This window comes from Bos indicus, chromosome 1 (genome assembly GCF_029378745.1).
Source record: "Bos indicus isolate NIAB-ARS_2022 breed Sahiwal x Tharparkar chromosome 1, NIAB-ARS_B.indTharparkar_mat_pri_1.0, whole genome shotgun sequence".
Lineage (NCBI taxonomy): Eukaryota > Metazoa > Chordata > Mammalia > Artiodactyla > Bovidae > Bos > Bos indicus.
In genome coordinates, this window is record NC_091760.1 from 113,227,990 (window position 1) to 113,242,726 (window position 14,737).

Here is a 14,737-nt window from a genome sequence, read left to right on the forward strand (position 1 = left end):
AGAATCTGCCAGCAATGCAAGAGACCTGAGTTTGATTCCTGGGTCAGGAAGATCTCCTGGAGTAGAGAATGGCTACCAACTCCAGTACTCTTGCCTGGAGAAGTCCATGGACAGAGGAGCCTCGTGGGCTACAGTCCATGGGTTCGCATAGAGTCAGACACAACTGAGCCACTAACACACAGAGTTGTTCAATAGCATGTGTGGGCACCAATGATACTCCAACACTGTAGTCTATTGGATGAAATTCATATAAACAAAACATGTAAGCACAATGCAGTTAATGCTATGGTATTTTTCTACTCAAAGTGTGATGCACTTGGGAATATCATTTAAGTGTTGAATCTTAGATCTCACACCAAACTTATTAAATCAGAATCTGCATTTTAACAAGACATTCAAGTGATTTGTAAGTACATTTAAGTTTGAAGAGCACTTTCAACAACACTACAGCCGAAATAAAAAGAGCACAGGTGTTAGTGGGGTTGACTAATTCCACCTGGAAGGTCTTGTTCCTGATCTTACAGGAGATACTTTCAGCTTTCCACTGTTCAGCATGATACAACCCATGGCTCAGATGGTAAAGAATCTGCCTGGAATGCAAGAGACTGGGGTTTGATCCCCTGGAGAAAGAAATGGCAACCCACTCCAGTATTCTTGCCTGGAGAATTCCATGGACAGAGGAGTCTGGAGAGCTACAGTCCACGAGGTTGCAAAGAATCAGACATGACTGAGTGACTAACATATACTTTTGCCATATATGGCTTTTAGTATGTTCAGGGAAGTTCCTTGTTCTGTAGAGTTTTTGTCATAAATGGATGTTAGATTTTATCAAAAGCTTCTTCTGAATCTATGGAGATGATCATATGGTCTTTATTCTTTGTTAATGTGCTGTGTTATATTGACTGATTTGTGGATATTGAAAAATCCTTGCATTCCTGGGATAAATACTACTTGATCATGGTGTATGATCCTTTTAATGTATTGTTGGGTTAGGTCTGCTTGTATTTTGTGGAGGATTTTTGTGCCTATACTTATCAGTGATATTGGCCTATAAGTTTCATCTTTTGTAGTTTCCTTATTTGGTTTTGGTACCAGCGTGATGGTGGCCTCATAGAATGACTTTGGAAGTACTCCTTCCTTTGCAATGTTTTGAAATAGTTTCAGAAGAAGAGGTGTTAACTCTTCTCTAAAGGTTGGATAGAATTTACCTGTGAAGCCATGTGGTGCCAGACTTTTGTTTGGAGTTTTATAGATTCAGTTTCAGTACTTGTAACTGGTCTGATCATATTTTCTATTTCTTTCTGCTTCCAACTTGGGAAATTGTACCTTTCTAAGAATTTATCCATTTCTTGGAAAGAGGATTGTTCATGTTATTGGCATACAGTTGGTTGTAGTTATCTCTTATCATCCTTTGTATTTTTGTGGTGTCAGTTGTAATTTCTCCTTTATCATTTATAATTTTATTGATTTGGACCCTGTTTTTTCCTTGATGAATCTGGCTAAAGGTTTATCAATTTTGCTTTTTAAAGAATCAGCTTTTTGGTTTTGTTCATTTTGTTTTCTTCATCTCCATTGATTTCTGCTCTCATCTTTGTGATTTCTTTCCTTCTACCAACTTTGGGTTTTGTTTGTTCTTACTCTGATTGCTTTAGGTATAAGTTTAGGCTGTTTAATTGAGATATTTCTTGTGTCCTGGGGTAGGATTTTACTCCTATAAACTTCTTTCCCTCTTAGCACTGCTTTTGCTGTATACCATAGGTTTTGTATCATCATGCTTTCATTTTTTATTTGTCTCTAGGTATAAATGATACCCTGTTGGTGAGACTATAAATTGGTATAGTCATTATGGAGAACAGCATGGAGGTTCCTTAAAAAATTGAAACTAGAACTACCATGAAGTGAAGTGAAGTGAAGTCGCTCAGTCGTGTCCAACTCTTTGTGACCCCATGGACTGTAGCCTACCAGGCTCCTCCCTCCATGGGATTCTCCAGGCAAGAGTACTGGAGTGGGTTGCCATTTCCTTCTCCACGGGATCTTCCCGACCCAGGGATTGAACCCGGGTCTCCTGCATCCCAGGCAGACGCTTCCACTCGTGGGCATATATCTAGAGAAAACCGTAATTTGAAAAGGTACATGTTAACCCAATGTTTACTGAAGTACTATTCACAGTAGCTAAGACATGAGGTTCGTGGTGTCGCAAAGAGTCGGACACGACTGAGCAACTGAACTGACTGACATGGAAGCAACCTAGATGTCCAGCAACAGGTGAATGGATAAAGAAACTGAGTATATATATTGAAATATTACTCAGCCATAAAAATGAATGGAAATAATGTATTTGTAGTAACATGGATGGACCTAGAGATTATCATACTAAGTGAAGTAAGCCAGACAAAGACAAATATCATATGATATTGCTTATATGTGGAATCTAAAAAAGTGATACAAATACACCTATGTACAAAACAGAAAGAGACCCACAGACATAGGAAACACACTTAAGGTAACCAAAAGTTTTCCCTTTGGTAGGAACAAACAAGGACAAACAAGGAGTTTGGAATTAACATACACATACTGTTATATATAAAATAGAGCCTGGGTAGCTCAGTTGGTAGAGCATCAGACTTTTAACCTGAGGGTCCAGGGTTCAAATCCCTGTCCAGGCAACAAAAATAAATAACTAAACAAATGTACTTTAACCACCATAATGGTCACTGAATTTAAAATACCTAGCCAGCAATATATATTATATATAACTGAGTCACTTTGCTGTACACCTGAAATTAACACAACATTGTAAATCAACAATACTTCAAAAAAATTTTAAATAAAATTGAAAACCCAGTTGAAGTAAAAAAAAAAAAATAAGGCAAATATCCCAAGAAATTAGTATAATAAATCAAAATGTACTGAGGCAAAAAGATTAAATTCAGCTTCAGTCATATTTTAAAGATAATATGAAGTATAGTTTAAGGAAGAGATATTTACTATTTCTTAGAAATTTGAATGGTATTATTGATTGCTAATAGGTTAATAACTTTTACCAGTGTATTAACTGTCAACTTTATTCATACAAAAATATTTCTTTTAATATCTCTATTGTTCTAACCATCATACAACACATTTTATCGATTACATTCTTCAAATATTTCACCTAACCTTCAGGCTAAGAAATTATTTTGAATTATCCTAAAAAAAGTGAATAGAAATTTATAGAGTGAAGAGATGAAAGGGTAAGATAGATAATGTAGGTGAGTAGTGATGGGATAGATGATCAGAAAATTAAATCAGGTAAGATTAAGTCTTGGGCATTATTTCAATATGACAAAATGGATCAATGTGAGTAGTTTACACATCACTTCTTTTCCAAAAATTATCAGGGAGTTATTGAGACAAAAACCTAGTGGAGTAAATACCTATGGAATCTGAACCATAAAATTAACTGGACTGTTATTAATTGCTTTTTCTATTGTACCTAACTCAATCTTTCTAGCACTACTCAGTTAAATCAAGCCTAATTGTAGATACGTGAAACTATAATCAACTTAGAATACCACTAATCTGAAAGACTACTTTTCTACATCTGGGATAATCATAAATTTCTTAGAGAAAGATGTTCAATTTTCTTTTGTACTCTAAATTCCTGTGTTCCATACAAAAGGCATGGCTTAAATAAATGCTTGTTGATTAAAGAGTAAATAACAAAATAATATGGAAAATTTTTAGAGATGATGGTTTTAGCCTCTAAATATGTATTTGGACCCCAAATCTTTACATCCTGTCCTGCCCTTGAATTTACATCTGCTAACCTGTGAAATCCAGACTTAAGTTTCTGATAGTTCATGGTAATTATCTAAAACTCATCTGTTTTTTTCCCCCTCAATCATTCTCACACTGATGAAGCTCACTCTTAGAGGTTCCAGAATTGTTCTACTGGCTCTGTTATGATTAGAACACCCCTCTTCAAGTGGTCTCCAGAAACTAAACCTCTCATCCTGATTTGCCAACTGACACCCCATTCAATCTACTAGCTTTACGTGGGAGGAGGATGGCTTGATTCTGGCAAACTCTCTTTGAGCAAATCAGCTCTAATTTTCCTATCAATGTTAATTTTAAAGCAGCAACATTAATCTTTAAGAGTCCAAGGCTGTAGGAGAAAAATATAATGAGTAAATCTCTCCTTCTCCCCTTTCTACATTCCTCCAGACACATGGATGTTGTTAGACAGAAGCTGGAAAAAAAGTTTTCTTTCTTAGCCCTGTATGTCTTAATCTCATTGCCTATGGTTCTGACCTGTAGAACTGGTTTACTCTTCCATATTTTCCCAGCAGCTGCAATATCAAACGCTATGGTTCTGTTTTACTTCATTTTATGGAAAAGTAATATAGTAGAAATGTGAAAACTGAAGGTTTCTTCTGAATGGTTGGGAATGAGTTCTACCGGTATAGAGACAGTTGATCTATTACGGTGGTTTCCCGCAATATATGATCTATAGTTCCCATACTTCACTGAATTTGATTTTGATCAATGATTAAATTAGAAGTGTAGTAACATGGAGTAAACTATCTCTCTGAGAAAAAATACTGTATTTCATCATGCTATTTAAACCTGGGAATTAACTGTTTTCAAATCAGTAAACAGATAATTATATAGTAACATTTTTCACTTCAGTTCAGTCACTCAGTTGTGTTCCACTCTTTGCAACCACATGGACTGCAGCATGCCAGGCTTCCCTGTGCATCACCAACTTCTGGAGCTTACTCAAACTCATGTCCATCGAGTTAGTGATGCCATCCAACCATCTCATCCTCTGTCATCCCCTTCTCCTCCTGTCTTTAATCTTTCCCAGCATTGGAGTCTCTTCAAATGAGTCAGTTCTTTGCATCAGGTGGCCAAAATATTGGGGTTCAGCTTCAGTATTTGTTCTTCCAATGAATATTCAGGACTGATCTCCTTTAGGATTGACTGATTGGATCTCCTTGCAGTCCAAGGGACTCTCAAGAGTCTCCTCCAACACCACAGTTCAAAAGCATCAATTCTTCAGTGCTCTGCTTTCTTTATAGTCCAACTCTTATATCCATACAGGACTGGTGGAAAAGCATTAGACTTGACTAGTTGGACCTTGGTTGGCAAAGTAATGTCTGCGCTTTTTAATATGCAGTCTAGGTTGGTCATAGCTTTTCTTCCAAGGAGTAAACGTCTTTTAATTTCATGGCTGCAGTCACCATCTGCAGTGACATTGAAGCCGCCCAAAATAAAGTCTCTCACTGTTTCCATTGTTTCCTCATCTATTTGCCATGAAGTGATGGGACCAGATGCCATGATCTTCGTTTTCTGAATGTTGAGTTTTAAGCCAACTTTTTCACTCTCCTCTTTCGCTTTCATCAAGAGGCTCTTTAATTCTTCTTCCCTTTCTGCCATAGGGGTGGTGTCATCTGCATATCTGAGGTTATTGATATTTCTCCCGGCAATCTTGATTCCCGTTTTTGCTTCATCCAGCCTGGCATTACACATGATGTACTCTGCATATAAGTTAAATAAGCAGGGTGACAATACACAGCCTTGACATACTCCTTTCCTGATTTGCAACCAGTCTGTTGTTCCATGTCCAGTTCTCACTGTTGCTTCTTGACCTGCATACAGATTTCTCAGGAGGCAGGTCAGGTGGTCCGGTATTCCCATCTCTTGAAGAATTTCCCACAGTTTATTGTGATCCATACAGTCAAAGGCTTTGGCATAGTCAATAAAGCAGAAATAGATGTTTTTCTGGGACTCTCTTGCTTTTTTGATGATCTAGCAGATGTTGGCAATTTGATCTCTGGTTCCTCTGCCTTTTCTAAAACCAGCTTGAACATCTGCAGGTTCACAGTTCACATATTGCTGAAGCCTGGCTTGGAGAATTTTGAGCATCACTTTACTAGCGTGTGAGATGAGTGCAATTGTGCGGTTGTTTGAGCATTCTTTGGCATTGCCTTTCTTTGGGATTGGAATGAAGACTGACGTTTTCCAGTCCTGTGGCCACTACTGAGTTTTCCAAATTTGCTGGCATATTGAGTGCAGCACTTTCACAGCATCATCTTTCAGGATTTGAAATAGCTCAACTGGAATTCAGGATACAACTCAGTTATTTATAGTATATTCACAAAATTGTGTACCAATCACTACTATCTAATTTATGAGCATTTTCATCAAAAGTGCCACGTAAGCCAGAAATAAACCCACACACTTATGGCCAATTGATCTATCATAAAGGGGGCAAGAATATACAATGGAGAAGAGACATTAAGTGGTGCTTGGAAAACTGGATAGCTGAATGTTTAAAAAATGAAATTAGAACATTCTCTAACACCATATACAACAATAAACTAAAAATAGATTGAAGATCTAAATATAGGACCAGATACTATAAAACTCCTAGAGGAAAACATATGCAGAATACTTTTTGACTTATATCACAGAAATTATATTTTTTTGGATCCATCTCCTAGAGTAATGGAAATAAAAACAAAAATAAACAAATGGGACCTAACTAAACTTGAAAGTTTTTGCACAGAAAGGGAAACCATAGATAAAATGAAGAGACAACCATTGGAGTGAGAGAAAATATTTGCAAGTGATATTACTGACAAGGGATTACTTCTCCAAATATATAAACTGTTCATTCAGCATAATATCAGAAAACAAACATAATCAAAAATGGGAAGATGACCTAAATAGACATTTCTCCAAAGAAGACATACAGAAGTCTAACAGGCACATGAACTTTGCTAATTATTAGAAAAATGCAAATCAAAACTACAATGAGTTATCACCTTATACTGGTAAGAAAGGTCATTATTAAAATGTCTACAAATAATAAATGTTGGAGAGGGTGTGGAGAAAAGGGAACCCTCCTACACTGTTGGTGGGAATGTATAATGAATTGGTATGGAGGTTCTTTAAAACTAAAAATAGAGTTACTATATGATCCTCCATTTCAAATCCTGAGCATATATCCAGAAAAAAAAAGAAAACTCCAATTTATGAAGCTACATGCATCCCAGTGTTTACAGCAACACTAGTCACAATTGCCAAGACATGGAAGCAACCCAAGTGTCACTAGACAGATGAGTGAATACAGATTAGGAAAATATACACAATGGAGTATTACTCAGCCATAAAACAGTAAAATAATGCTATTTGCAGCAACATAATTAACATATTAAATGAAGTAGATCAGACAGAGAAAGACATATGTCATATGACATCACTTATATGTGAAATCGAAAAAAAATTATATAAATAAACTTACTATAAAAGAGAAATAGACTCAAACATGGTAAACAAAGTTATGGTTACCAAAGGGAAGAGAAGGAGGTAGGGGAAATAAATTACTAATTTGGGATTGATAGGTGGATACTATATATAGATACATACTATATAGAACAAGGAACTATATTCAGTATCTATCTATCTACATCCCTACCTACCTACCTACCTATCTGTCCATCTATATGTAAACTGAACCACTTTGTTGTATACCCAAAACTAATACAACATTGAAAATTAACTATAGTACAATTTTAAAAAATTTAAAAATGAAAACTTCCCAACACTAAAAATAATTTAATAACAGGATGAAAATAAACATTTCACTGAAGAAAGTATTAGGAATAGCTAAATGTATTATCCAACAAATGCAGTTCTTTTCAGTTTAAATGATTGTTTAAAATGATTTTATTAATTCTCCAATTAATAAAAATTTAAATGGCCCCAAAAATGCCTCATAACCATTAGCAGTCATTCTCCATTCCCCTTTCCCTCATTTCTTCTCAATGGCTACTCTATTTTCTGTCTGTATGGTTTTACTTATGCTGGATATTTCATATAGTGGAATCACAGAATATGTGGTTGTTCAGGAGAAGGTTAGCACATATTGCTTAGGTTACTTAAACTTTGCACATTCCCACGTAAGGTCTATTTTTAGACTGGCCTTTGGCCAAGTCCTAGCAGCTGTGTTTTGAGCCCTTGAAATGCTCAACCTGCTAAGAGTGTTTTTGAATGCTGGAGGACTTGAACCAAGGTGTATCAGATGATTTATGCTAACAATGTGATTTCTGGTGAACACCTATTTTTTGCTCTTGGGGTCTTGAGTCTGGATAGCCAAATTGAGTATCTAAGTGTGAGTAGATGTCCGTGTCTATGGACTGATTCTACATAAAAATTTTGGATACCACAGCTTATGTCAACTTCCCTGAATGGTAATACTTTGCTTGTGTTTTCACACATTGTTGTTATGAGAATTAAACGCATCCTAAAATCACTGCTGATGGTGATTGCAGACATGAAATTAAAAGATGCTTACTCCTTGGAAGGAAAGTTATGACAAACCTAGATAGCATATACGCCAATGTTCATCGCAGCACTGTTTATAATAGCCAGGACATGGAAGCAACCTAGATGTCCATCAGCAGATGAATGGATAAGAAAGCTGTGGTACATATACACAATGGAGTATTACTCAGCCATTAAAAAGAATACATTTGAATCAGTTTTAATGAGGTGGATGAAACTGGAGCCTATTATACAGAGTGAAGTAAGCCAGAAAGAAAAACACCAATACAGTATACTAACACATATATATGGAATTTAGAAAGACGGTAACAATAACCCTGTATACGAGACAGCAAAAGAGACACAGATGTATAGAACAGTCTTTTGGACTCTGTGGGAGAGGGAGAGGGTGGGATGATTTGGGAGAATGGCATTGAAATACATATAATATTATATATGAAATGAGTCGCCAGTCCAGGTTCAATGCGCGATACTGGATGCTTGGGGCTGGTGCAATGGGACGACTCAGAGGGATGGTATGGGGAGGGAGGAGGGAGGAGGGTGCAGGATGGGGAACACATGTATACCTGTGGCGGATTCATTTCGATATATGGCAAAACCAATACAATATTGTAAAGTTAAAAATAAAATAAAATAATTAAATTAAATTAAAAAAAAAAAAAAGCAGAGATATTACTTTGCCAACAAAGGTCCATCTAGTCAAGGCTATGGTTTTTCCAGTGGTCATGTATGGATGTGAGAGTTGGACTGTGAAGAAGGCTGAGCATCGAAGAGTTGATGCTTTTGAACTGTGGTGTTGGAGAAGACTCTTGAGAGTCCCTTGGACTACAAGGAGATCCAACCAGTCCATTCTGAAGGAGATCAGCCCTGGGTGTTCATTGGAAGGACTGATGCTGAAGCTGAAACTCCAATACTTTGGCCACCTCATGCAAAGAGTGGACTCATTGGAAAAGACTCTGATGCTGGGAAGGATTGGGGGCAGGAGGAGAAGGGGACAACAGAGGCTGAGATGGCTGGATGGCATCACCAACTCAATGGACATGAGTTTGAGTGAACTCTGGGAGTTAGTGATGGACAGGGAGGCCTGGGGTGCCGTGATTCCTGGGGTCTCAAAGAGTTGGACACGACTGAGCGACTGAACTGAATTGAGCTGAACTGATGTGACCTCATTTGGAGAGTACACCTGGAAGCTTATACCTGGTTTCTCCCAGAAGTCTGTCCATGAACTTTTTCATTTTTGCTGATTTTGATCTGTGTCTTTTCACTACAGTAAACATAACTATAAATATAATAGCTATGGCTCTTATGAGTTCTTCTAGTGAATCATTGAGACTGAGGATGGTCTTGGAAACCAATGACACAGTGACATTTGTGTTGGTTTCTCTCATTTAGTGAGCCTTTCAAGGTTCATCCATACCATAGCATGTATTAGTACTCCATTCCTCTTTACTGTCAAATAATTTTCCATTGTATGAACTTAGCTTACTTTGTTTATGAATTTTCTTATTAATGAACATTTTGGTTGTTTCCAGTTTGGGGATATTATAAATATTGACGTTGCAAAAATCCATGTACAAGTTTTTCCATAAACAAATGTTTTAAATTTTCTTTTGTATAACCAGGGTTGGAGTTTCTAGGTCATAAGGTAACTATATATTTAACTTTTTGAGGAACTGCCAAATTGTTTTCAACAGTGATGCATCATTTTACACAACTGTGTGTGTGTACTCAGTCGCTCAGTCATGTCCAACTCTTCGTGACCCATGGACTGAAGGAGGCCAGGCTCCTACTTTACATTTTATGTCTAGATTATTATTCATATTGATTTGATTATTCCATACTGTATAACTAAGGTATTCAATTGAATTTTTCCATAGAGACAGTCAAGTGTTAAAACACTATTAATAAATTAGTTTATCATTATATATCTCTGCTGACATAAGATATTATTTCACCTATACAACAAATACATATAAATTGTTTACTCATTAAGTTCTTGGATATCTTGTACTAAATGTATCTTAGATTCTTAATATATTTTGTTGCTTTTGTCAATGGCATCATATTCCTATTTTACTTTTAGTGGGATTTGCTATTTATATTTATGCTGATTTTTGTACTGAAAAAGCTACCTGAGTTTTAAAAAATTTCCTCCTGAAGTACAACCTTTAATAGAACTGGTAAGGAGGGAATGTAAGTGGCAAATTCTCTTAGTCTTTGACTAAAAATACCCTCCTTTTATCATCTTCATGATATATTTTGTGTATAAAAATTTTTGGTTAATTGATATTTACCTTTAGCACTATGGAGATATTATTCTAGTCTTTTGGGATTTATTTTGGTAATTGACTACTGCAAAATAAATTTTTGTTGTTAATTATGGAATTTTCTTTCTGATAGCATTTATATTTTCCTCATTCTTCTTTATTTTCTTTTAGATATGTAAAATTTCATGAGAATATGGTCAAAGTAAAATTCCTTTAAATTATTATAACCAGGGCTTTTCCAGTTCCTTTAATTTTAGGATTCACATCTTTTGTAATTGCAGAAATTCTCAGCCATTTTTAAAATTATGGCTTTTCACCATTTGTCTCCTCTTCTGAAACGTCTATTTTTACATATTGTCTTTTTATTATTTCTTCAGTGTTTCTTAATCTCTCTCACATTTTTCAGCTCTTCAACCTCCTGTGTTGAAATCTAATTCCCTCAAATATTTCTTCAAATACACTGACTCCAGCTATGTCTAGTTTATAAATATTTATTGGAGTTTAGTTGATTTACAATGTTGTGTTAATTTCTGCAATACAGCACAATGAATAACATATATATAGAAATACATATATCAACTGTTTTTTCAACTTTTTTTCTCATATAGGCCATGGTGGTTGTTGTTCAGTCACTCAGTCATATCCAGCTCTTGCAACGCCATGGACTTCAGCATGTCATGCTTCCCTGTCCTTCACTATCTCCTAGAGTTTTCCCAAACTCATGTTCAATGAGTCAATAATGCCATTCAACCATCTCATCCTCTGTCACCCCATTCTCCTACTGCCCACAATCTTTCCCAGCATCAAGGTCTTTCCCAATGAGTTGGCTCTTTGCATCAGGTGGCCAAAGTATTGGAACATCAGCTTCAGCATCAGTCCTTCCAATAAATATTCAGGGTTGATTTCCTTTAGGATTGACTGGTTTGATCTTCTTGCATTCTGAGGGACTCTGAAAAGTTTTCTCCAACACCGCAGTTGGAAACCATCAATTCTTCAGCTCTCACCTTTTCTTATGGTCCAACTCTAACATCCATACATGACTACTGGAAAAACCATGGCTTTGACTAGAGGGACTTGTGTCAGCAAAGTAATGTCTCTGCTTTTTAATATGCTGTCTAGATTGGTCATCGGAGAAGGCAATGGCACCCCACTCCAGTACTCTTGCCTGGAAAATCCCATGGATGGAGGAGCCTGGTAGGCTCCAGTCCAGGGGGTCGCTAAGAGTCGGGCACGACTGAGTGACTTCACTTTCACTTTTCACTTCTATGCATTGGAGAAGGAAACGGCAACCCACTCCAGTGTTCTTGCCTGGAGAATCTCAGGGATGGGGGAGCCTGGTGGGCTGCCGTCTATGGGGTTGCACAGAGTTGGACACGACTGAAGCGACTTAGCAGTAGCAGCAGCAGTAGATTGGTCATAGCTTTTCTTCCAAGGAGCAAGTGTCTTTTAATTTCATGGAGGCAGTCACTATCCACAGTGATTTGGAGCCCAAGAAAATAAAGTCTGTCACTGTTTCCATTGTTTCCCCATCTATTTGCCATGAAGTCATGGGACCAGATGCCATGATCTTAGTTTTTTGAATGTTGAGTTTAAACCAGCTTTTTCACTCTCCTCTTTCACTTTCATCAAGAGGCTCTATAGTTCCTCTTTGCTTTCTGCCATAAGGGTGGTGTCCTCTGCACATCAGAAGTTACTGACATTTCTCCTCACAATCTTGATTCCAGCTTCATCTTCATCCAGCCCGGCATTTCACATGATGTTACACTGCATATAAGTTAAATAAGCAGGGTGACAATATACAGCCTTGATGTACTACTTTCTCAATTTGGAACCAGTCTCTTGTTCCATATCTGGTTCTGTTGCTTCTTGACCTGTATACAGGTTTTACAGGAGGCAGGTAAGGTGGTCTGATATTTCCACATCTTTATGAATTTCCAGTTTGTTATGATCCACACAGTAAAAGGCTTTAGTGTAGTTAATGTAGCAGATAGTTTTATGGAATTCCTTTGTTTTTTCTATGATCCAATGGATGTTGGTAATTAGATCTCTCTTCCTCTGCCTTTTCTAAATCCAGCTTGTACATCTGGAAGTATTTGGTTCACTTACTGTTGAAGCCTGATTTGAAGGATTTTGAGCTTTGCCTTTCTAGCATATGAAATGAAAGTAATTATATGGTAGTTTAAACATTTTTTGGCATTTCCCTTCTTTGGGATTGGAATGAAAACTGACCTTTTCCAGTCTTATGGCCACTGCTGAATTTTCCAAATTTGCTGGCATATTGAATGCAGCACTTTAACAGCATCATCTTTTTGGATTTGAAATAGCTCAGCTGGAATTCTATCACCTCCACTAACTTTATTCATAGTGATGCTTCCTAAGAGACACTTGACTTTACACTCCAGGATATCTGGCTCTAGGTGAGTGGCCACTCTATTGTGGTTATCCAGGTCATTAAGGCCTTTTTTGTACAGTTCTGTGTATTCTTGCCACCTCTTCTTAATATCTTCTGCTTCAACAGAAGGTCATTACAAAGTGTTGATTAGAGTTCCCTGTGTTATATAGCAGTTCCTTATTAGTTATCTATTTGATAATATATATGTATAGTGGTGAGTATATGTCAATCTCCCAACTTATCCCTCTCCTCTTTTCTCTTCTGGTATCCATAAGTTTGTTTTCTACATCTGTGACCATATTTCTGTTTTGTAAATAAGTTCATTTGAATCATCTTTTAAGATTCTGCATGTAAGCAGTATCATATGATATCTGCCTTTCTCTATCTAACTTACTTCACTTAGTATTATAATCTCTAGGTCTATTCATGTTGCTGCAGATAGCATTATTTCATTCTTTTTTATGGCTAAATACTATCCGATTGCATATGTTCAGTTCAGTTCAGTCACTCAGTCACGTCTGACTCTTTGAAACCCCATGAATCGTAGCACACCAGGCCTCCCTGTCCATCACCAACTCCCGGAGTTCACTCACTCCCGTCCATTGAGTCGGTGATACCATCCAGCCATCTCATCCTCTGTCGTCCCCTTCTCCTCCTGCCCCCAATCCCTTCCAGCATCAGAGTCTTTTCCAATAGTCAACTCTTCGCATGAGGTGGCCAAAGTACTGGAGTTTTAGTTTTAGCATCATTCCTTCCAAAGAACACCCAGGGTTGGTCTCCTTTAGAATGGACTGGTTGGATCTCCTTGCAGTCCAAGGGACTCTGAACAGTCTTCTTCAACACCACAGTTCAAAAGCATCAATTCTTCGGCTCTCAGCTTTCTTCACAGTCCAACTCTCACATCCATACACGACCCCTGGAAAAACCATAGCCTTGACTAGACGGACCTTTGTTGTCTCTGCCTTTGAATATGCTATCTAGGTTGGTCATAACTTTCCTTCCAAGGAATAAGCATCTTTTAATTTCATGGCTGCAGTCACCATCTGCAGTGATTTTGGAGCCCCCCAAAATAAAGTCTGACACTGTTTCCACTGTTTCCCCATCTATTTCCCATGAAGTGATGGGACCAGATGCCATGAACTTCGTTTTCTGAATGTTGAGCTTTAAGCCAACTTTTTCACTCTCCTCTTTCACTCTCATTAAGAGGCTTTTTAATTCCTCTTCACTTTCTGCCATAAGGGTGGTGTCATCTGCATATCTGAGGTTATTAATATTTCTCCTGCTTAGGGGTCTATTCTACTGTTCTAACTATTGTTTTACCATTAATATTTGATTCCTAGATTTACTTAACAAGTCTACATCTTTTTTTAATGTATTAAATTATTTTTGCTTATTAAAGTATGTTATTTTGTCCCTCTTGCTTTCCTTGTTTGTATGCTCTATTTATAACTTCTTCAGTTCTATGCATTTTTCAATAAAGTAACAATAAATGGACCTCAGAATAGCTTTGCCCTCAATCTCCTGAATTTTAATAATCTTATTGCTGGCATTTTCTAGTTATGTGATATTTAAAATTTAAATTTAATCTTTGGCCAAAGAGTTATTAATGATATTTTTGTTTTTGTTTTAAATTTAACTAGTTTTTAAAGTACCTTTTTATTAATTACTAGTTTATTTTCTATGGTTAGAATATGCAATTTGCTCAATTTCTGCTCTGTGGTGTTTGTGAGAACTTTCCAACTTA

At 36.9% G+C, this 14,737-nt stretch overlaps 1 non-coding gene across 1 annotated transcript; it reads left to right on the plus strand.

Annotated features, from left to right (window-relative positions):
- Positions 1–2,593: 2,593 nt before the first annotated feature.
- On the plus strand, positions 2,594–2,666 carry TRNAK-UUU (transfer RNA lysine (anticodon UUU)). The gene has a single exon. It is a non-coding gene; the product is annotated as a tRNA-Lys (tRNA).
- Positions 2,667–14,737: the final 12,071 nt, after the last annotated feature.